The sequence below is a fragment of the Cyprinus carpio genome, chromosome B25, assembly GCF_018340385.1.
Source record: "Cyprinus carpio isolate SPL01 chromosome B25, ASM1834038v1, whole genome shotgun sequence".
In the NCBI taxonomy this organism is placed as follows: domain Eukaryota; kingdom Metazoa; phylum Chordata; class Actinopteri; order Cypriniformes; family Cyprinidae; genus Cyprinus; species Cyprinus carpio.
The window spans coordinates 1,412,059-1,435,477 of record NC_056621.1 but is presented as its reverse complement, the minus strand read 5'-3'; the positions used below and the strand labels follow the sequence as shown (position 1 = coordinate 1,435,477).

General features: G+C 34.5%; 1 pseudogene; it reads right to left on the bottom strand.

The window, feature by feature from the left end:
• LOC109063565 overlaps positions 1 to 22,261 on the bottom strand; it is a 55,968-nt pseudogene extending 33,707 nt beyond the window's left edge.
• Positions 22,262 to 23,419: the final 1,158 nt, after the last annotated feature.

Genomic DNA, 23,419 nt, shown 5'->3' with positions numbered 1-23,419 from the left:
TTGTTTAAAAAGTATGAACTCACTTAATGTTTTTCTTAGTATTTATGTCATGTTCTTCCATGAAATATCAGAATATTCATTAAGAATTCTTTAATTAAGATATATTTTTAAGGAGACAAATTACTATAACATAAAAGATCAAAATTAAGTGATTTTTTTAAAAGAACTAATATCTCCAAATTGAGTCAGAAAAACTCAAATTTCAATTTATTTTTTCTGACTCCACTGGAAGTAAACACCCCATTACATTTTTTCTCAGTATGATTCAGCCTCTGCATTCCAGCAAAAACAGCAAAACATACTTAAATCAGACTGAGTAGCAAAATGACTTAAGATATAAAGTCTTGTTTTCTATACAATAATAATAAAAATGTTTTCCCTAGTGAATAAAGTTTTATTTCTTCTCTATCGCCCACTTGATCAGACATTTGTTCTTCTTTTAAACAACTTACTTGTTTTATTTTATGAAAAAAATGCATCAAAAATAAGTCTTAATATCTTTATGTAAGAATGTTCAGATATTTGTACAGGAAATGCAACAAAAAATAATTGAGACAGAAAAAACTAATATTGCAGTGTTATCTATAAGCATTATTGAGATGATAATAACACAATACTCTACATAAACATAAAAAGATACACAAATTAATAAACATTTATTATTATAATCCATCATCTTATTGCAATGCATTCCTGGGATGATCTTCTTTTGTAATTTCAACAAATGCTTTTTGTTTTTCTGCCCTGTGAAAAGTTACAGTATGTTTCATAATACACTGAACCGGATGAGAATCATAGGTATTTTGATTCCTTAATCATTCACGACCCATAAATCTCACATCTGCGTTTCCCATTTGTGCGCTATCCGTCAGAAATGAAGCTGGCCTGTCTTTAAGGATGCTTCCAATCATTTCCGTAAAGATTCAGTTCGGCCCAGTTATCAGTCGAATCATCAGGAAAACTCTCTCAAAGTGGAATTATTTATTCACAAAGCTTTCTGACAAAAGTTGCATCATGTCCCTCGGCCAGACAGCAAAAATCTCATTTGGAGTCAGTAAAAAAGTAGTTCTGCTAAATGAAAATATCCAAGTCTCTCCTCTCTCACACACACACACACTGAGGAGAGAGAGAGTTTCTGGAGCACCTCACAGTTTGTGTTTTTCTAGCACTAGGCAGTGCTTTGTTTTAGCAAGCTGATGGTTCATTTTTCAGCCTCTTTGAACAGCTCGTGCGCTGTCTTTCCCAGATACTGATTACCTCTCCTGTCAGTGGATCCGGCACCGAGACGCATCTCATCTTCTCCATTTGATCCCGGCCTCGGGGTCCACAACCGGCAACCGGCCGACCGCGACCCGGCCTGAATCATTGCGTAAATATATTACGCAATATTGTGGCAATGAGAGGGAAGCCGTCCTGCCTATTGTAGAGTTTCAAACATTTCCATCGGTCCGCTCAACCCTGTCAAACTCACTCTTAACTAACAGCGGCCCCAAGAATAAGTCGCTGTAATTATTCCTTTAGTAAAGCTTCCCTCTAATTACCAATGACTGTTACCATAGTAATTCCTGGATTGAGACAGCTTTGGCATTTTACATTAGCAAGCAACACCATGCACACATTTCTTAATGCAATGGCGTAGTTTTTTGTCTTGTTTCCAGCACAAATTTCTAAACACCGGCAATACGATGCACAAAAAAAAATGCTGTCAGTGCGGGATTGAAAAGCTTTCACATGGACATTCTGCATGCAACCTGGCCAATAAAATGCCAGAAGAAAGTATGCAAATTCAATGCGGAAAACTCAAAAAAAAAAAAAAAAAAAAAAAAAACATATTTGTAATGAGTATTGTTCTGTTGTTTTTTTAAATTAAAATCTAAATATTCAAGACAAAACAAATTTTCTTGAGAAGCAACATTGCATTAGATCCCAAGTAGTTTTTATTATAAACAAATTAAAAAAAAAAGAAAAGAAAGAAATCAGTGCCAGTGCGTAGTAAGAACAAATACCTCATTCATTCTTGACAATTTTACTTACTGCTTCTCCAAGTAAATTATCTAGCTGGTTTTTTGGTAGACACTTTACTACGGAAAACATATAGAAACAAGCTAATTAAAAACTCATTAATGAGCAAACTTGCATATGCAACTGGAAATAGCAATTTAGTGCAGTTACCATCAAAACGCATCAGTCAGGGTCTCAAAGTGCTGCAATTAACAAGGCAAGTAAATGTTTTATTTAAAAGAAACATTGTGTTTTTCAGGCTGAATTAACATGCAGAATGCTGGAAGGAATGCATGGTAAATTACAGAATAAGTTAGTGTACATAAATGGTGTGTAGAATGTACTATGTTTGATATGTAGTGTGCAGCATGCCGCGTTATGTAGTATGCACAGCATGTAGGACTGCAGAATTAGTTTTTCATAAATGTGTGTAGAATGTAGCTATGTAGTCATGTAGTGTGCAGTATGTAGCGTATGTAGTACTGCACAGCATGTAGACTGCAGAATGAGTTTTCATAAATGTGGTGTAGAATTTGCTATGTAGTATGTAGTATATAGTATTCAGGTATGCAGTGGCTGCACCAGCATGTAGACTGCAGAACAAATGTTCATAAAACGGTGGTGTAGAATGTGCTATGTAGTATTCAGTATTATAGATTCATCATGCAGTATGCACAGCATGTAGACTGCACAGAATAAGTCGTTCACAAATGGTGTGGTAGAATGTATGTAGATGTCAGCGCTATAGCGCATTCAGTGTCGGCATGCAATGTAGTGTATGCGCATGCTGTCTTCGCATAAATGGAAAAGTAGAACTCCGTAGCATTCAGTATAAAGTGGTCCCCCCCTTAGCATGCGCACCAAAATGTATGACTGGAGCAATGCAATGTGCGAAAAACTATGTAGCTGCTATGTAGAGTAGGGTGAAAGGTAGGTGTATGCACAGCATGTAGACTGCAGAATGAGTTTTCTTCTGTTAAATGGCGGTGAATGTCCGCTATGTGCAGGTATGTAGTGTGCAGTATTGAAGTGTGTATACACAGTGTGTACAGCATGTAGCGAATGATGTAATCAAGTGTTCATAAATTTACATTTGCATTTACATTTAGTAATTTAGTAGACACTTTTTTCCAAAGTAACTTACAAATGAGGACAATGGAAGCAATCAAATCAACAAAAGAGCAATAATATACAAGTGCTATAACAAGCCCCAGTTAGCTAAACGCAGTAATTAGAATTATTACAACACCCATATGACCGAATCATTTGGTAATTTTCTTCTTCAATATTTAAACAAAATATAGTGTAAGTATCCTCTTTCTTTCTTCAATAATTCATATATTCAATTCTTTCCATTTCATTGATTGTCAATGCATATTAATTTGCTCCATGCCGCTATCAGCTATGTTTGGTTCATGGGTTGCAAATAAATATATGATTAAAAAAAAAATTTAATTTTCAAAAATTTAGTTAAAAAACCTTTTTTTTTGACTGAAATTATCAAAAATCAGCAGTCAAAATGGAGAAACTGTCTCTTTTTTAACATTTGAAATAACTAGAATGCTGGTTCTCTTATCTTTTCCAGGGTATATTTAATATTCACACAGACTGGAGTTTTTGCATAACATCTACTAAAAATCTATTATTAAAAAGGCAGAATAATGATTCAAAAATTCCTTTCTTGACTGTGCTGATAAACATCACAATGATACCTGCAAAAATATGATTCTTAAAATTCTTTTAAAACAATCACTGTACATACATGTCCATAACATAGATTTACGGTTTCACCAAGAAAAATATCCTTCCCTTGTAATACCAAAAGGGTCTTTAATATTTAAGCTTGCCAACTACCGTACACTTAATGAAAAACATTACAGGTTATAAACTGAAACCAAGCCATTTTGATGTGGAATGTACCCACCAGTAATAAAATAACCCATGTAGTTGTGTTGTGATATTTATATGGTGCTAAATGGTGTGTGAACACTCCAGTATGTAGCATGCAGCATAGTGTATGCAAGACAATATAGTTATTAAAATTTGAAACAATTTAATGGGCACAATGGCCCCCAAAAAAAAAATAACTTTTTTCCACTTTAAAATATTGCAAGGATTTAAAGTGCATTCACAAAGAACAAACTGTACAAGCACTTTTATCACAGCAGCATCAGCTGACATCGAGGGAAATGGAGATGGACTTGAGATTTCTCTGAAGATATGAGCTGCGACTGAGCGCAAACCCCGAGAGACGTTGAAATGGTCCACCCGTCACGGCGAACAGTCAGATAAACACTTCTGCTATAGAGACGCCACGGCAAGGCCCCACGTTTGGAATGCCTTCCTTTGCAATGAGACGCTCAGACTGAAAGGGGATGATTGTCGCTGATGTTTCTGATTTTCTGAAGGTTAATGTTCATATTCATGCCAATCAGAAACGCAGTGCATTACGGGTCGCCTCACGGATATTTACCGAGCCAGCACCACACCCGACAGTTCCTCCCAGCATCGTGTCGTTGTGTTACCCTCTCGAAACAACATATTAGCCACGCGCGCAAACCCCCCCACGAGGATCCATCAGCATCAAACACGCCTCATTTGGCCCACGTTCTCAACTCAACCCTTCTGCTTAACCTCTTTAGCATTTTAACTATAACCGTCTGTCTCTATGGAAACCATGACGTTGAGTGATAAAACTGCTGTAAAGTGCTGACAAGATCTCGCAACCTGGGACGAACGCGCGAGATGATTTATGACGCACTTCATATTTTATTCCCTGACATAAGGAAAACGTGTCCTTTGGAGAAGCGTTTTATGAAAATTATTTATGAGCCTGCTATTCTGAACACTATTTAATGTAGTATGCAGTATGTAGTGTGTGTGTGGAGTGTGTTTTCTTTAGTGTACTAAGTGTACATCTGTAGTGTTTAGCGTACACTGTAGAAATTCCAGCAGTGTTCATAAGCCAAATTGGCATAGTGTAGTGACGTATTTTATGAATGAAATTTTTTGTGTGCGGCGTTTTATAGTTTGATATGAGGCAGTTTAACCTAGTGTGCACATGGTGATTGTACAGTAAGTGCGGTGCTCCATAAACGGATGTAGAATGAAGTATGTAGTGTGCATTAAGTTTTATAAATGCATGCAGTATGTAGTTTTTATAGAGTATCAAGTGTAACCTTCAGGTAGTAGTGTAGTGTGCAAGAATTGATGAGAACTGCAGGAATATGTTAGGCGGTATTAAAGTAATGAAGCGTGTTCAAACAAACGGCTCGTAGGATGAAGTATGTAATATGCAGTATGTAGAATATATAATGTAGTGTCTAGTGTACATCATGTAGATTGTAAAATTATGTTAGAATTCATAAATGGTGTGAAGAATAAAGTATGCAGTGAGGCGCATGTAGTGTGGTGTATTTTCTATTGTGTACAGTTTAATCTGCAGTGTGTAGTGTACAGCATGTAGATTAAGATGTTCATGTTCATAAATGATGTGTAGTATGTAATGTGCACTATGTAGTATAGAATGTAGTTTACAGTATATAGTGTGATTTCTATAGTCTCATAGAGTGTAATGTACAATGTGTATTGTGAAGCGTGGAAGATTGCAGAGAATATGTTAGTATTCGGCATAAATAGTGTGTAGAATGAAGTATGTAGCATGTAGTGTGCAGCATGCAGAATATAATGTAGTGAAAGTAAATATGCAGTGTAGAGCATTTTCTAGTATATAGAGTCTAATGTGCAGTTCGTAGTGTACAGCATGTAGATTGCAGAATAACTTTGTACTCCATGAATGGTGTAGAAAATATGTAGTATGTAGTGTGTTCTTGTTAGTGTTTTTGATTATAATGTGCAATGTATTTAGTGCATGTAGATTGCAGAATATGTTAAAAGTTCAAGAAAAACATGTATAGAATGAAGGTATAGGCTAGTATGTAGAATATAATATATTGTGTGTATTTTGCAGTATGTAGAATATAGTGTGCAGTATTTAATGTGTTTTTATAGCATATAGAATGTAGCTTTAAAACAGAATGAGTTAGAGTTCATAAATGCTGTGGCCAGAATGATGTATGTGGTATTTAGCATGAAGTATGTAGTGCATGTAATGTGTACAGCATGTGGACTGCAGTGTGAATAAGTTAGCATTCATAAATGTGTGGCAAGAATAATATGTAGTATGGGAAAAAGCTGTTTGTAGTGTGTACAGCTGTAGATTACAGAATAAATTAGTGTTCATAAATAGTGTGTGTAGAATGAAGCATGTAGTGTGGTAGTATTGTACATACGTGCAGTTCCCTGAAGTGCAAAATGCGTAGTGTTCACTGAATCAGGGGTGGGGTGAATTGATTAATTCATCAGGATTAAACTAGGCTTCTATTGATTGTGAGTATCTCCTGTCGTCCTCTCACTTTCGTCTCATCAGTGCATGTATTCAACTACAGCTTCTCACAGCACACAATATCAGATGATTACTGACATGCTTGCACACTACTGAGGGAGGTTTCTCAGGTCATAAATACACACAGTAACAAACAATCATTCTGAAACTCAATACAACTACAGACAGAGTTCCAGGACTAAACGTGGACCATTTGCACACTGAGCTACCATATACTCTAGAGACATACATGTATTCTGTACCACAGTCTTTTCTGTAAGTATGGAACACCTGAATGAGCCACTATATTTGCAAAAAAGCTATAAACAAAGTGCAGTATGTAACTTTTTGATGTATTATTTGATCAGACCGGCCAAAAAGATTAGTGGGGAAACTGTAAACGATTTTAAGCCCAAGAATGAGACACCAATTAAAGAATAAATGACGAAAAAGCCAAACAGTATTGATAGTAAGAAATGCGTTCACTGTACATTAAGTTCATCTGCATTTAGTCAGTGGAGGTTGATAAAGCGAAAGGAAATAAAGTCCTGACTGCTTTTTGGCGGTTTATGAGGTGATGAGTTTGTGCAACCGAATCATTCTCTGTGGTGCTATGAGAACAATAAAACACAGATCAAATATCAATCAAACACCTGAGGTGCATCTTCTGCTCTTTCATTTCTCTGCACAAGTGCAGTGGTTCATTATAATAGCGTTTTCAGAGCTGATGCTGATACTCATGAACTGGGTGTTTAATGTGCATTTGGGAACGCAACACTTTATTCACATCAGTGTTATTTCATTGAGATACTATTATAGGTTTTTTTGAATAATATTTTGAATTAGGTTTTTTATATATATTCCAGTTCCATTTTAGTAAAGTTTTTTAATAATTTTGCTTTGCTTTTTTTATTTATATCGTTTTTTAATGTCTATACAGATTTTAATAATCACTAATTATTATCTTGAAGTAAAAAAATAGGGCTGCAAAACGATTAGTCGCGATTAATCAGTTCAAAATAAAAGTTTATGTTTACATACTATGTGTGTACTGAGTGTGTATATTTATTATGTATATCTAAATACACACACATACATATTTACTGCATATTAAGGAATAATATGTTAGATTTATATATAAAATATTTCTATATATATACAATACAAATTATATACAAGTGTTTACATACAAATACATACAAATATTTTTTAAATATATACATATATGTGTGTGTATTTATATATGCATAATAAATACACAGAGCACACACACACACACACACACACACACACACACACACACATATATCATGTAAACATAAACTTTTATTTTGAATCAATTAATCATGTCTAATTATTTTTGCAGCCCTAAAAAACATCTAAATAAACATTAAATATTTTATGCTTACCTGCATGTCATGTGACCATTTTTGACGTTGTTAAATTATTGAAAAAATTAAAGGCAGGGTAGGGGATTTCGAAGAGGTTAGCAATAGCAAGGTAGCTTTAAAAGCATAAGATCCCACTCTCCCTGCAAATCACTCTCCAAAGCCACGCCTCCTCCAAAACACATGACCACACACAGGCAGAGCAGAGGCTAACCCGCGGTACAATGAGAGAGATGAATGCAGCGCTGTCAGATTACCTCATGTCTCAGTCACCGCTCAGAAAACTACAGTGCAGAGTGCATGATATATCAATAAAAACGCCTCCATTCTCACTGGCTCTGCAAAAGCTTAATGCAATGTGCTGATGATGTATAATGTTAGCGTGAACAGGGAGCACTGAGGTACACAAATACATATGTTGACAGACAGGTAGGACAGCCTATCGTAGCCCTTGGATGGAGGAATATATTTGGACAGACATTTTATGGTCCTACTATGGAAGCTCGTTTCTGCCACTGAATTAAAAAAAAAGGTTATTGTGACTTTTTATCTCACAATTCTGATTTTTTTTTCACAGGAATTGCATGATAAAACTCTCAGTTGCAAGTTATAAAGTCAGAATTGCGATGATATAAACTCGCAATTGCAGGTTTTTTTTTGGGGGGGGGCATATACAGTATGTCAGAATTGCCAGATAAAACCTTGCAATTCTGAGAAAAGAAGTCTGAATTGTGAGTTTGTATCTTGCAATGCTGACTTTATTTCTCAGAATTGCGACTTTATGTCTCGCGAATTGCGAGTTTGTATCATGCAATTTGAGAAAAAAAGTCAGAATTGTGGAGGTAAAAAAGTCGTGAATTACCTTTTTTATTTTTTTATTCAGTGGCGAAAAACGGGCTTCCATTTCCTAGACTTTCCACAGATGATATAAATACAAATGAATACATTTAAAACCACTGCTACCAGGATATGAACCAGCCAAAAAATATTTCTGAAACAAATCATCTACCCTACCTTTTACTGAAAATTACAGGGGTTCTTCAAGTAAGTATTTTATTGACAAAATGTTTGGGAATGTACTACACTGCAAAAAGTTGATTCTCTTATTTAGTATTTTTGTCTTGGTTTCCATAACAATTCTTCAATCAAAATTCATCTACTTTAGAGTCAGAAGGACTTAATATATTAAGTCTTGTTTTCTGGAAAAAAAAATTATCAACATTTTTTTTTTTTTTGCTTAAAACAGAAACAAATATCTGCCAATGGGGTGAGAAAAATAAATTTACTTCAAAGGGAAAACTAGATTATTTTCAGACCCCATTGGCAGATTAACTCACTTCATTTTGATCAACTTTTCCAGGAAACAGGGATGATCTTAATAGTTTAGTCATTTTGCATCCCAAATACTTTATGAACACTTACATATTTGTACTGGAAAACAAGACCAAAATATTGAGGAAGAACATTATTTTTTTGCAATGTAACGAAATATAAATCCTAACGAGTCCATTTGATTCTCACTAGAATAGCCTCATAATCACTCAAAAGTAGGGCCTTCCCAGCAGCACTTGAGGCATCAGAGCACATGAGTCTTGTGTCCTGATAGATGCCACCCTCTGGTGGACGCCGTCATACACTGCTGGAGCAGCACAGGTTCAGTCTGAGAAACACCTCTGATGTTATAAAACAGACACACACTCACACAAACACACACACTTTGACTGATGATACGGTGTATTTTTTCTGAGCAGACGTTTCGGTCTGTCAATACATTCCTCTGTCAATGTCCAATCACCCTGAACGGCAAACTGGAAAACACCAACACAAATTGATCTACACCACACCAGCACACCAACACATGACAGCAGTGCTAGTGAAGCGACTCAGAAGCTGCAGTTCTCAAAACATTTAAACTAGTGCAACTATATACAAGCTGCTCTGAAAAAAGGTAGTTTGTGACACTATAAGCTCCTAACAATGATACTGAGGATATATATCACTTCAGTGCCTATCAAAGGATATCATGCATAAAACAGTTAGGTTGACAATATTAAACCTGAATAAAAGATTTACATTTAAAAGCCAATTAAGGCAAGAAAGCACAGGTGAACAGGGTAAAAATAACCAAACTATATAACCATACCTCCCTAGCTTATTTAGAACTGTAAACATTTCTTGTATTAACATTTTCTGAAATGCTAAGTTTAAAATGCACTAATGAGGCACAATCTTATTAAATATGCACTAATTTGCACACATTTCCAGAAAATACATCTGAACATTGGAAAAAGGCTGGTTCAAAATTTTCTTTCATTTTGTTGATATATTAAAGGTTTTTACAGAGGGGATTTTTGATATCTATTTTCATCACTTTATAAATAATGTCAACAGCCAGAAAAAATGTTAATTTTCACCATGCTTTTTTAGGAATAAATGTTGTATAAATCAGTGTGAATGATTTATGAACAAATCCTTCAGTAAAAACTTTCAGAATATAGAGAGGAATAATAACTCTAAGTTTTGATGTATGTAAGTGCTGCTGAAGTGGAGAAACAAACTCATTTAGAGTCTTTTAAAAATATGTGTTGTAATTGAAATCTACAGACACACAAATGGATAAACGTAAAAATAATAACACCCAGTGGGAATCATATATGAACAAACCCTTCAGTATAAAAGCTTCAGAATATAGATATGAATAAAATTGCTAAGTTTGGTGTTTGTAAGTGCTGCTGAAGTGGAGAAAACTCTTTAAAAGATATAAGCATAAATAGATAAAAGTGTCATAAAATAAACACTTAAATATGTATTTTGGATATTTTCTTTCCACTAATCTGAAAAGCCTCTCAAAAATCTCACAATTGATCAAACATCCTAATTTATACAACGGACTCAAAACATAGCAGACGAACAACAGCATTTTACTATTTTGTTACCAAGATGACAGAAAATACAGCACAGGTACTTGATGAATCAAGTAATGTTTAACTGAATCATTTAAACAAACTGATTCATTGGAACTTATGTTTTGGGGACTTGAAGCTGTAGTTCAGTTAATGCACAATAGATTTTTTTACATCACTGAGAAATCACATGTTTTATCTAATATCTTAATTGCATTTTATACAAATATTCCTCAGATAAAGTTCATACACTTACTGGCCTATATTTAATAAAACTTAGGGCTATATATGTAAATTGTATTCAAGGTTCAGTTGTGAAGTTTATTCATTTGGACGGTTGAGAGAATTGCATTCTTAATCTGAATTTGGCAAACTGTAGACATGCTGACGCCTGTAGTTTAAGTTACTATTTAATTTTTAAATTTTATACATCAGCACAACAGCATCACAGCTGAATAACGAGTAAGGACTGTTTGACTAAAACATCAGTCTAGGAAAACTCCAGTTATTTCATTCTGATTATAGGACAAAGTTGTAATGGATAAGTTTAAGTTTATGAAGAATTAACTAAAAGGTAAAACTATTAAAATTGTTTTTGGTAATTGAAAAAACTAAAAAGCTCAAATAAAATAATAGATAATTGCTGAAAAACTTATATATACTAAACATTTTACCTTGGCAACTAAATGAAGTGAAAGTACTAAAATCACTAAAACTGAAATAAAAATAAATTAAAGATAAATAGAAATATTAATAAAAAAACAACCTGACAAAAGCAAATAATAAAATTACTGTAACTTATATATTATAAAATATAAAAATAAAGGCTAATATCAAAATATCAATAAATATTATACAGTTATAGTATAAAAATAAAAGTAAGATGATATATATACAATGAAAAATACTAAAGCACATGACAAATTATTAAAATATTAAAAACATAAATAATACTAAAATAATACTGATAAAAACAGTTATTACTGCAAATTATTGTAAAAAAAAAAGTGCATAATAAAATGGAACAAATAATAATAAAATAACATGGCTCCAGGATCCACATCTTTGACTAGTGTCGTTGAAAAACATTCATAGACCTGCTGCTCAGATGTTTCAATAATCTCACATGTGTCTCCTCTAGAGCTTTAGAAGCGATCTCAACATTGCAATCAAAAGTCAGAGATCTCAATATGAACTCAAGGAGTTCTCATCAAACACTCTGAGCTGCTCCACATTCATTTCATAGCACTAGACTCTCACTGGATGACGCCTAGTGACTCATTTGGGTCTTTTAGTTCTTCCGAGGGTGAAAATTGTTGTTTCTCAGAGAGTTTTTTTCTTGAGTCTTTAAGCACCTCAACTTTCATTCTGCATGTCTATCTACGTCTGTGTCCAGATTGGCGCTCACTCATCGGAGTGTGAGTGGAAACTGCAGCGCTCGCGGATCGAGCCGAGAAACCAGGCATGAACACCAGAGACCTGCAGCTCTGCACCAGTTAACAGGAAAAAATAATGACTGCGATGTGCTTCCTCATTTACAGCAGCAGATTAGCAGGCCAAAGGTGGCTGGTTTGCGCTCCAGAAGATGAGTTTTAAGGTTAAAGCGTGCTCTTATAGGGCCTAGAAACAATCCGGATATAAACACAGCCGACAAAAGCCAGAATCGGCCGGTTGTGCTGTAATTTGGGGCTGGTGAAGATGATTCTTTGCATCTGTGCAACATTCATTATAATGTGTGCTAAAAACAGTGTTGGGAGGTCATTCCTCGGGGGGCCGTTGGCCCCGCTTGGGTGAATGTAGGTCAGCCTCAGTGCTGCTCTTAACTAACTACCTCAACCGGTCTCGTGTAGAATCAAACTGGGACAAAACTCATTCATCACAGGCGATTTCATGCGCGGGTTCAGCGGCTGCACAAAGCCCGGCTAAGGTCTCTAGAGGCGGTTTCCACAGAAACGGCGGTCACGCCGATTAATCAGGACTGATCGCATTTCATTTTCTGTGTGGGTGCGAGACTCGACTGGAGACGCGCATACAGGTGCTTCTTGATTCTCTCTGTCCCTGTCATGCATGGAAAAGTCTGGAATAATTAGGGGGTTTTTGATGATTTGGAAAATAAGTTTCTTCTGCTCACCAAGGCTGCATTTATTTGATCAAAAATACAGGAAAAAAAATAGAAATATTATTAAAATGGAAAATATGTGTTTTCTGTGTGAATGCATGTAAAACTTTAATTTATTTTTGTGATGCACAGCTGTATTTTCAGCATCATCACTCCAGTCTTCAGTGTCACATGATCTTCAGAAATAATTCTAATATGCTGATTTGTTGCTCAAGAAACATTTCTGATTATTATCAATGTTAAAAACAGTTGTGCTGCACAATATTTTTGTGGAAACTGTGATGCATTTTATTTTTAAGGATTCACAGATGAATAGAAAGTTCAAAAGAACAGCATTTATTAGAAACAGAAATCTTTTGTAACTTTATGAATGTCTTTACTTTAGCTGAAGAAGGATTATGTGCAATCTGATGATGATGCTGAAAATTCAGATTTGATCACAGAAATAAATTATATTTTAACAGATACTCACATAGAAAACTGTTATTTTAAATTGTAATAATATTTCACAATTTTGACTGTTTTTACTGTATTTTTGATCAAATAAATGCAACCTGGGTGAGCAGAAGAGACTTCTTTCAAAAAAAAAAAAAAAAATAAAAAAAAAAAAATTATATATAATTGTAGTTTATGTAAATACTACCACAATCACAATCAGTGCAGAGAATATCCCTCTAAGATGTCACTTATAAAGTCCTTGAAGACACATATGCGGCCGAGCCTTTACTCAGCAGGTCAGATTCCTGCACTATGTTTCACATATCTGCTTTTCATGATGAATGAAGGTCATTAATATCCAAAGCTCAAGAGACATTTCCCCAATTCTCTTCCTAATTCACCTCAAATATGTATCTGTGCTCCCTTGAGTCACTCTTCTTATGCTGTAAATGTGATCAAGAGCTTCAAATGCTACAGGATCTTCTCTCTTCTGGTGTTTTGGTGATTTTTAGTAGACGAATAAGACTGTAGCAGTTCATGTACAAACTACAGACAACCTACTGATTCAGCAAACTTTAAGGGTTTTGATCCTAAAGTGTGGTTGTGCATCTTTCTGACACTTGCTGTTATATTTTGACATTCACAGAAGTGTAAGAACAAACACTTTTGGGGTTGGTGTTTTACAGACACTAAGATCACATGCGATATCAATATGCAGATCTAAACCAGTCCTTCACTGATTTCAGAGCATCAGATCTGTTCACTGACTCAATGCTACCATCTACTGATGTCTACAAACACATGAGATGAGATCCGGTTTGTTATATAGTGCTGGTTTAATTTGATGTCTATGAAGCCTCATGGAACAGCATTTATCACCCACTGTCAACAAGCATCAAGTTCATTTGATTCAGTTTTGATTCTGAATCATTGTTCGTTAATCAGTTTGGGGTTGTAACATTTTTTCAATGTGTCTGAAAGAAGTGTCTCCCTGCTGCTAATACTGTGAAATATCTTTGCAATTTTGTTTTAAATTTAAATATATTTTATATTTAATTTTAACATTTTATTTCAGTTTAATATATATTTTTAATTCCATTGCTCTCGAAGTGTTTCGAGTCTTGAAATGCAAGAAATACCTTTTGTAGGGTGCCATTGAGCAAGGCATAAACTATCCCGAGGCTGCAGCATGCCTGCAGCATAAAAATGGCTGCCCACGGTGTGTGTTCACATGTTTGATAAATTTAATGCATATCAGGCTCATGTCACGTAGTTAAACTAAAAGAAATAACATTATAAAAACTTGAAATAAAAAATAAAATACAGGCTCATTGTATAAATCAAATAAAAAGTATTAAAAGTAACTATTTCTATTTCTAACTATTTCTATTTCTAACAGTGCAGCATTTCGGATTGTCATTTACTTTAATTTTATGTACTTAAAAAATAATTAAGAACAAAGCAACTATGAAAAATATTAAAAATAAAAACTAATTTAAACTATTAATAAAAAACTATAATAATTTTTTTTAATAATACATATAATAATGTTTTTAAACAATAAAATTATACTAAAAAAGAACACTGATAGATACCTCCTGAATAAAAGTAATAATTTTACAAAATAAAATGTTTAAAAAAATTGAACAATGTAAGTGGCACTTAATATCATAATCATGTTTTTCATGAAATTAATAGAAGGATAAACTTTATTTCATAATTTATATGCACTATTTTAGTTTTAGTTTAAGTTTTGTTGTGTTATTTTCATTTTTATTAGTTCTAAAATATGTTTATACTTATCAAGTTTGAGTTATTTTAACTACTTCAACTTAAAAAAAAAACATGAGACCTCCTTTGCATGGTAACTAGTTGAAATAAAATTGGTTTAATTTTAATTTTTAATTTATTTTATTTCAGTTAACATTTATAATATTTCAAGTAAAAAAAAAAATCTTTTTATTTTGGTTAACGATAATAGCCCTGATGCTAACATGAATTTAAAAAGTAAACAAGGTCTAAAACACACAAACACTCAGGCCTTCAGACAGCCATTGTTTATCTAACGTCTGGATGTTTATTATTAATGACATTCATGTTCAGACTGAGCATGAGATGCATCATTTATCACACAGGAGCACACACACACACAGGTTATAAAGCACACTCGTGCTGTAATACTCCATGACAGGATCCAGATGTGTTTCCTCCAGCTGGAAGCAGAGAGCCGACAGAAGCTCTGACCCAGCAGAACCTGTCAGCATCACAGATCCACAGAGAACCAGAAGATCCAGAGCATCTGACAGACCACACTACTGACCACAATCCAGATCCACACACCTGCATCAGCAGAACACGGACCAGACACATACACTCAACCTGCGCTGACGTAGTAACACATTCAGGCCCATTCTCACTCAGAACGATTACTACCAAAAAAAAACTATATTAGCATTTGAAACAATAACAATAAACAATAATGCCCCCCCTACACCCCCCTTCACTTCGATCCCTGATTATAGTTAATAATAAAAATGATTATAGTTAATAGTGCATCCACCTGATTGAAAAAAATGACAAAAAGCATCATCTCCGTAAAATCACCATCCCTTTGGATTATTAATGTTGTGTATTATGTAAAATTTGTCATGCAAATTAAATGTTAAAATGCTCTACTTATGATAATTCACGAACTAAATATCGGCGATTGGCCAATCAGAGCTCGGTACTGTAACAAGCTGCGCGATGCTGAAACAAGTTTTCATAATTTTTCACTGAAAGTAGTTCAAGCGCTAATTTTTAAGTTCTTTAAAAGGACAACAGAAGGTATGATTTTTTTCTTGATTAGAATTTAAAGACATTCCCCTAATATAATGTTATTGTGCTGTATGTGTGACTGTGAGGGGCTGAGAGACGATAGGAGAGCTGATGTTATCGAGTACGTCAACCACTTTACACAAAAAACAAAACAAAACAAAACAAAAATCGTCTAAAAGCATTCACTGCCAGTGAAACCTATTAGAATGCAGTTAAAATGCCCTTATAATTCAAGTAATGAAAGACAAAATACCCATGTATGAGTTTTTATATTGCACAAGCAATGTACTGCTCTGAGTATCAGCACATGTGCGTGAGCACAAATGTGCTATTAATTTAATTCAGCAGTGCAGAGCAACACAGTGTTTCCTTCCTTGAATAAATCTGTTTTTCTTCTGTTTATTCATGCTTCTTGTGTTTTTTTCTTTCTCTTCCTTCATTGTTGCTGTTTTTGTTGTGAGTATAATAATTATTATTTATGTTGATTATTTGTATTATTTATGGTGAATGTGCCTTGTGTTGTTGGATGTTCCCTGTCTTGTTACGTACAAATTGCAATAAAAAAAAATGATTTGTTTTTGAACTAATCAAGGGAGCCAGTGATTTAACAGTCCATTCAGATGGACTCACTTGTTTCGTTTCTAACTGAATCAGCCATTTTGAACGAGTCATTTGTTTTGAATATTCAATAAATCTTTTATTAAACTACAACTTGCTGCCACCTACTGGCAGTTTTATTTATTCATGACACGCCTAACCAGCCAAAAACACATTAAACAAAATATTAATTATCAATGTTGACCAAAATTCCTCAATTTCAGGCCCCAGAAGGTAAAAAAGCTTATGAAAAACATTTAATTTAATAACGGTACTTTTCATTAATTAAAATAATGTTTAACCAATGAGTAAAATTAGCTACAGAACCCCCCCCCACCACACACACACACACATACACACACCAAAGAAACTGACCACACCATCCTCCTGATTTTTTATATTTTTTTACAATTCGACCACTGACTATAATGATAACTATATTGGCATTCACACCAAGAACAAAAAATATATTAGCGTTCACACCAATAACGAGAACTACAACAATAACTATATTAGAGTTTGCAACTAAAACAAAAAATATATTAGCATTCACACCAATAACAAGAACTATATTAGCGTTTCCATAAAAAATATAACTTTACTAACATTCACACCAGTAACAATAACTATATTAACATTAAAGGGATACTCCACCCCAAAATGAAAATGTTGTCATTAATCACTCATCCCATATGTCGTTTCCAAACCTGTAAAAGCTTCTTAGCTTCATCTTGAACACAATTTAAGATATTTTGGATGAAAACCGGGAAGCCTGTGACTGATATCTCTCCATATCACCGTATGCTGCGTATGCTCTTCTGTATCAAGTCGAAAGCCACAAGGATGCGCTTGTTTTATTTCAAATCAAAGCTAAATACACGTAGCAACAGCAGATGACACAGAAGAGCATACGCAGCATACGGGTGATATGGAGAGACACAGAAAGAGACTGTTGACAAAGGAATTGTTGAATAAAGTCATTATTTTTTGTTTTCTTCGCTTACAAAAAGTGTTCCCATCTCTTCATATAACCCAGATTGCACGCCTGATGGCAGATGGAGTATTCTGACTGACTTGACTTTCATACCTTTTCTGGACCTTGACACTGTTATTTATTTGGCAGTCTATGGACAGTCACAAGCCTCCCGGTTTTCATCCAAAATATCTTAAATTGTGTTCGAGATCAAACAAAGCTTTTACGGGTTTGGAACGACATATGGGGGTAAGTGATTAATGACAACATTTTCATTTTTGGGGTGGAGTATCCCTTTAACACCAATAACAACAATAACGATATTAGCCTTCACACCAATAACGCATTATATTAGGTTATAACGATAACTAGATAACTATAACGATAACTATATTAGCATCCATATCAAAGGACAATATTTTTATTCGTAAGGCTGCAGTTTTGTCATCTTTAATTTTAAAAATGCTCAAGCTTTTTAAAATTGGAAGGATTCAGATTGGCTTTAAATTTTTTAGCGTTCATAAGCTGGAAAAAAAATAGTTTGGAAAGTGATTCCAAGCGATATTGTACCCTCTGTGTCGTTATGATTATAATTGCAGTGCAGGCGTCCCCTATTCTTACAGAGTTAGAATGTTTATTAAAAAGTTAGAGACAGTTATGACATTTAATGTCATTTATTTCCTTTAGGCTTTAATTTAATTTAGACTTTAATTTTTGTGTGGAATAAAGTTAATCAACAAATCTGAATCTACCACAGTTTGTTCGCCAATCTGATCAGAGTGGGTTTTGAGAAAGATCTTGCCATTTCTGAGCATGTGTCTGAGACTACAGCATACTTATCAAATGAAAGTTTGGTGTCTTCAGCTGTGCTCTTACATAATGATCACGTAATCGCTCGGTTCTCTGTTCATAAACTCCATGAGCACAGAATCGCCTGATGCACCTGCAGTATTTATGACAGCGAGAGCAACACCTGGCGATATTTCTTTATTTAATATATATATAGTTATCTAACATTTCAAATATTGAGTTATATAACATTAAATATTTATATAAATATATAGGTGGCCTGTAATAAATTAACTAATATATCTATTTTAAAACATTACATTACATTAGACTTATGGGACCATAAAATCATAAAACATCAAGTTGGATACTATACTAGTTTACTAGACACACAAGTCAGAAACGTCCGCGTGCTTGCAAACATGATCTTAATGATCTGTCCTTCCGTCTCAGATTAAATAATCCATCTGAGCCACTAGACGAGGGAAAATAATAAATAAATAAATCATCAAAATAAAATCCTGGATCTGTGCGAACAGGCGTCGATGGAACAAGGAACTTGTTTGGCGATTTGGCCCGTGATGATGGCGAGGATCCACATCAGGACCTTGAGGACGTTCCATCCTCCTCGGGATATTTATTCACCACCGCGAGCGAAGCAGTTTCCCACCCGCGATCATGTAAACTTGGAGTCTGGCTGCAGTGACACGGGTCTCGGTGAAGACCAGGGAAGTTGAAAGAAGGTGACCAGGTAGGCCACCACCAGACGAGACCAGGAAGTGCTGCTGGAAGTAATAGCGAGGCGAAAATGAGGCTTCCCGATCTCCATCCGCAAATGCTGGGGCTGGCCCAGACACAGATCCACCTGAAACACAGCACAGAGACCTTTAAACCCTTCGCGGCCTGATCAATCATTGGTCTCTAGCACTCGGTAGTCTCTCACCCCTCTCATCCCAAACCCACAGGACATTGAGTTGAACACACACAAAAAAGAGACACTTTATGGTACTTTTACACTGCATTTTCCTGCTCACTGTTACGTTTTTCACTGTATGTGAAGAGCGAAGCGTGAACGATTTGGTGAATCGATCTTATTTTTGTGCTCCACAGAAGGAAGTTCAGGGGACTGAATCTTAATTTTGCGGATGAAGTAAGAATTTAGACAGCAGAATTATTACAGTTAACTAAAACTGAAACCATAACATTTAAAAAAAAAAAAAATTATAATAAAAAAAGCGGGAATTATGGACACCAGTTGCAAATAAAAGTTAAAAAAAGGTAATTTAGGAGATGTTTATCTCACAAGTTCTGACTTTTTTCCTCACAATTTGCAAGTTTATATCTCCTGAATTCACGAGAAAAGTCAGATAAAAATTTGCATTTATTTATTTGAGTGCCAGAAACGAGCATCCATACAATATATATATATATATATATATACACAATATATGTAATAATAACTTATTTTATTTAGTTGTCAAAGCAATTTTTCATTTTCATGTATTTCAAAATAACAATGCCAATAAATTAATAGAAATAAAGTAGACATTTAAAGAAACCAATACAAAATAAACACATACAACAAAATGACTTAACTATATTTAAAAAGTGAAAATAAAAATGATGAAATTTAAAACTTGATATTTCTTATTAAAAAATATTCAGGTCACAAAGCAAAGTCTACACACTAAGAAACCTCAGCAAAAACAGGGTCCAGTGTATTGTGTTCATATGGAGATTGATTTTTAAAAAGGAATTGATTTCACATGTTTTATCCCTGACTTATGCATATTTTGAATTAGACATTGCATTGGTTGGAAAGGAAATATCCATAAAATCATCAGTACCTTTCCTATTTATTTTTTCTACAGTGTATTTTTAGGAGCATTGACATTCCTGTAGTTCTTTGATGCGATGTTGTGAAATATGACCTGCACATGTTCTGATTCAAATGAAAATAGTCTGGAATGATAGAAACCAGGAGTTCATTAAATCTGGATGAGATCTGGTAAGAGACAGGCATGTCACACAAACACACTAAATGTTCACAGCAACGGCCCAAAATATCTGACATGAGCATGTGTACAGTGACATAAGAAAAGGCATTCTGGAATAACCCACTGCTCAGAAACCATCATGCTGCTGTGGACCCATTTAACCCCTGTATGTCTGTGTGTGTGTGTGTGTGTGTGTGTGTGTGTGTGTGTGTGTGTGTGTGTGTGTGTGTGAGTGTGTGTGTGTATGTGTGTGTGTGAGAGAGAGAGAGAGAGAGAGAGAGAGAGAGAGAGAGTCCATGTTTTGACCAAATGTCCCCCACATACAGAGGAAACCTGGAAATCACCCAGATACAACAGATGTTATTATAATGTGTGTGTGTGTGTGTGTGTGTGTGTGTGTGTGTGTGTGTGTGTGTGTGTGTGTGTGTGTGTGTGTGTGTGTGTGTAATATATCACTGTAAAAAAAGAAATCAAGTAAAAAATAACAGAGAAAAAGTACTGGCAGCTCATTACATATAACATTATTATTAATTATCATTCATTTTACTTGAACATTTCTGTTAACTAAAACAATGCAATACAACACCTGTAAAAAAAATAAATCACCGAGAAAAATTCCTTCAAATTATACGAGTATATTGTGCCCTATTTTTTACAGATTTTTACGAAGTTTATATAAAACCAATATTTTGTGTATATATATATATATATAAAAACAAACACATATATATATATATATATATATATATATATATATATATATATATATATACACAAGCACCTAGACAAATATAACATTAAATATTTATATAAATATATATATATTAGTTTAAGTGGTAAAAATAAATGTAACTATATAGACCTTTTTGAAGTAAAACCACTAAGCTACTAAAATTACAAAAACACAACAGCAATTGCAAAAACGTTAGCTTAAAATTAAACCAGAAACTATATAATATAAATATACATATATTTATATAATATAAAACAACAAAATCAAAAAAATCAGTGATACTAAAATAATACACTTTATCTAAACCAGATAAAACATCATTCAAAGTAATCCAAGTCATAACTCCACAACACAATCTAAACAAAAGAATACTTAAAAACATAAAAATAAAAATATAAATAAAAAATAAAAAAGTAAATATTTCTTTAAATTGTTATTATTATTATTATTAATGTGTGTGTATTATTTTGTAAATATTCATTTTAATGTAATGCTTTCAAGTAACGAATTATTATTTTGGGCTGGAGCTTGTGAAGATAGTGTTATTCAGATTCAGACAGTTTTAAATACACACAGAGCAGATAGAAAAACTTTACCATGATAGGTTACAAATACAAAACATCTATCCTTCTGTCTATCTGTCTCATTTACATTCATAGCCTCCAGTGCCCAACACTGGAAACTCTTCCCTTTACCGATCACATGTCAAACAACCACATCCCAGCAACAAATAAGCACATGATACCTACGCACGACGCTCGGTCGCAACGCACGCGACGCATTTATCCAAAATAAACGCGTCAGCAGATATTTGCAGATAGATCGCGTCCAGAAACAGTTTAAACGTCTCCCCAAACTGATCAGAGCGCGTCTTTTCCAGCATACATCGCCTCACGACAATACACACACACAACATACTTTACGTCAGATGCAAGCGTTCTACGCGGTGGCAAGCCTTCCTGGATGGATGATCTTTGATGTGCCATCGCCGCGTCAGCGTCAGTTCAGTGATGACCAGCGTCCATATTCACCGTCCAAAGTCATGTCGCAGCCAGAGTCAACGTGGAGACGGACCCAGCCCCCTCTCTCCTCTTCAGCGTGTGCGTGGTCTCTACTGATCATTCCTCCTCAGCCCTCTCTCTGTGTGTGTGTGTGTGTGTGCGCCCCCGGTCCGATCGTTCCTCAAGTCTCCTCTTCCTTCTCTGCAATGTGTGTGTGTGTGTGTATCGCACTCGATCGTCTGTCTCTTCTCTCTCTCTCTCTCTGGGTGTGTGTGTGTGTATCCTCGCGAATCGTCTGTCTCTCCTCTCTCTCTCTCTGTGTGTGGTTGTGTATCTCTACTACTCCTCTGACTCGACGTCTGGTCTCGGTTGTCTCGTCTCTCTCTCTCTCTGTGTTTTGTGTTTGGTGTGTGTGTGTGGTGTGTGGTCTCTCCTCTCTCTCTCTCTCTCTCTCTCTGTGTGTGTGTCCCGGCGGCTCTGGTCAATAAAGTAGAATCTCATCAAAAAGTTGAGTTAGTTCACTAATTCCATTCAAAAGTGAAACTTGTATTTTCCTTGTTTTTTTGTCAGTTTATATATCATCAAAATTAAAAGAAAGATAACATTTTGAAATATAATCAATCTGTGTGTAGATGAATGAATAAAATATACAAGTTTCACTTTTGATGGAATTGTGAAATAATCACTTTTTGATGTATTCTACTTATAGGACCAGCACCTGTAGCTCTACTCGATCATCTCTCTCTCCTACCGGTCTCTCGCATCTCATCAATAAGGTTCGGACAACTGAACGTCTTCCAAAATTTCAGTGCACAACAGTATGATCTTAGAACACTTTTGTTTTTGGATTGATATTTAAATTTTTAAATGGAATTTTTTTTTAATGTTTTTTTATTATTTATTAGGCATATTTATTATTAGTACCACTATTGTTATTTATTTATTTTAGATGTTTTAATTTACTATTTTTCATAAAATGAATAAAATCACATAAAGAATATATAGTGTAGAAAGAAATCAAAGTTTATTTTTAGGACATAAATATTTTGCAATTCTTTCTTTTTGAAGTGTTGTTGAAATATGACACTGGGCATGAGGTTCCCTTGATTCTGTTATTTTAGGATTATAGATATCCGCGATTGATATTTTTTTTTAGATTTTAAATTCAGATTGTTTTTTAAAATGTTTTTATAATTTTCTTTTTTTCATTTATTTCATATTCACGTAGAAATGAATCTACTTTACTGTCCCCAAATTGGTGGTTATGGGCATTTCAAAA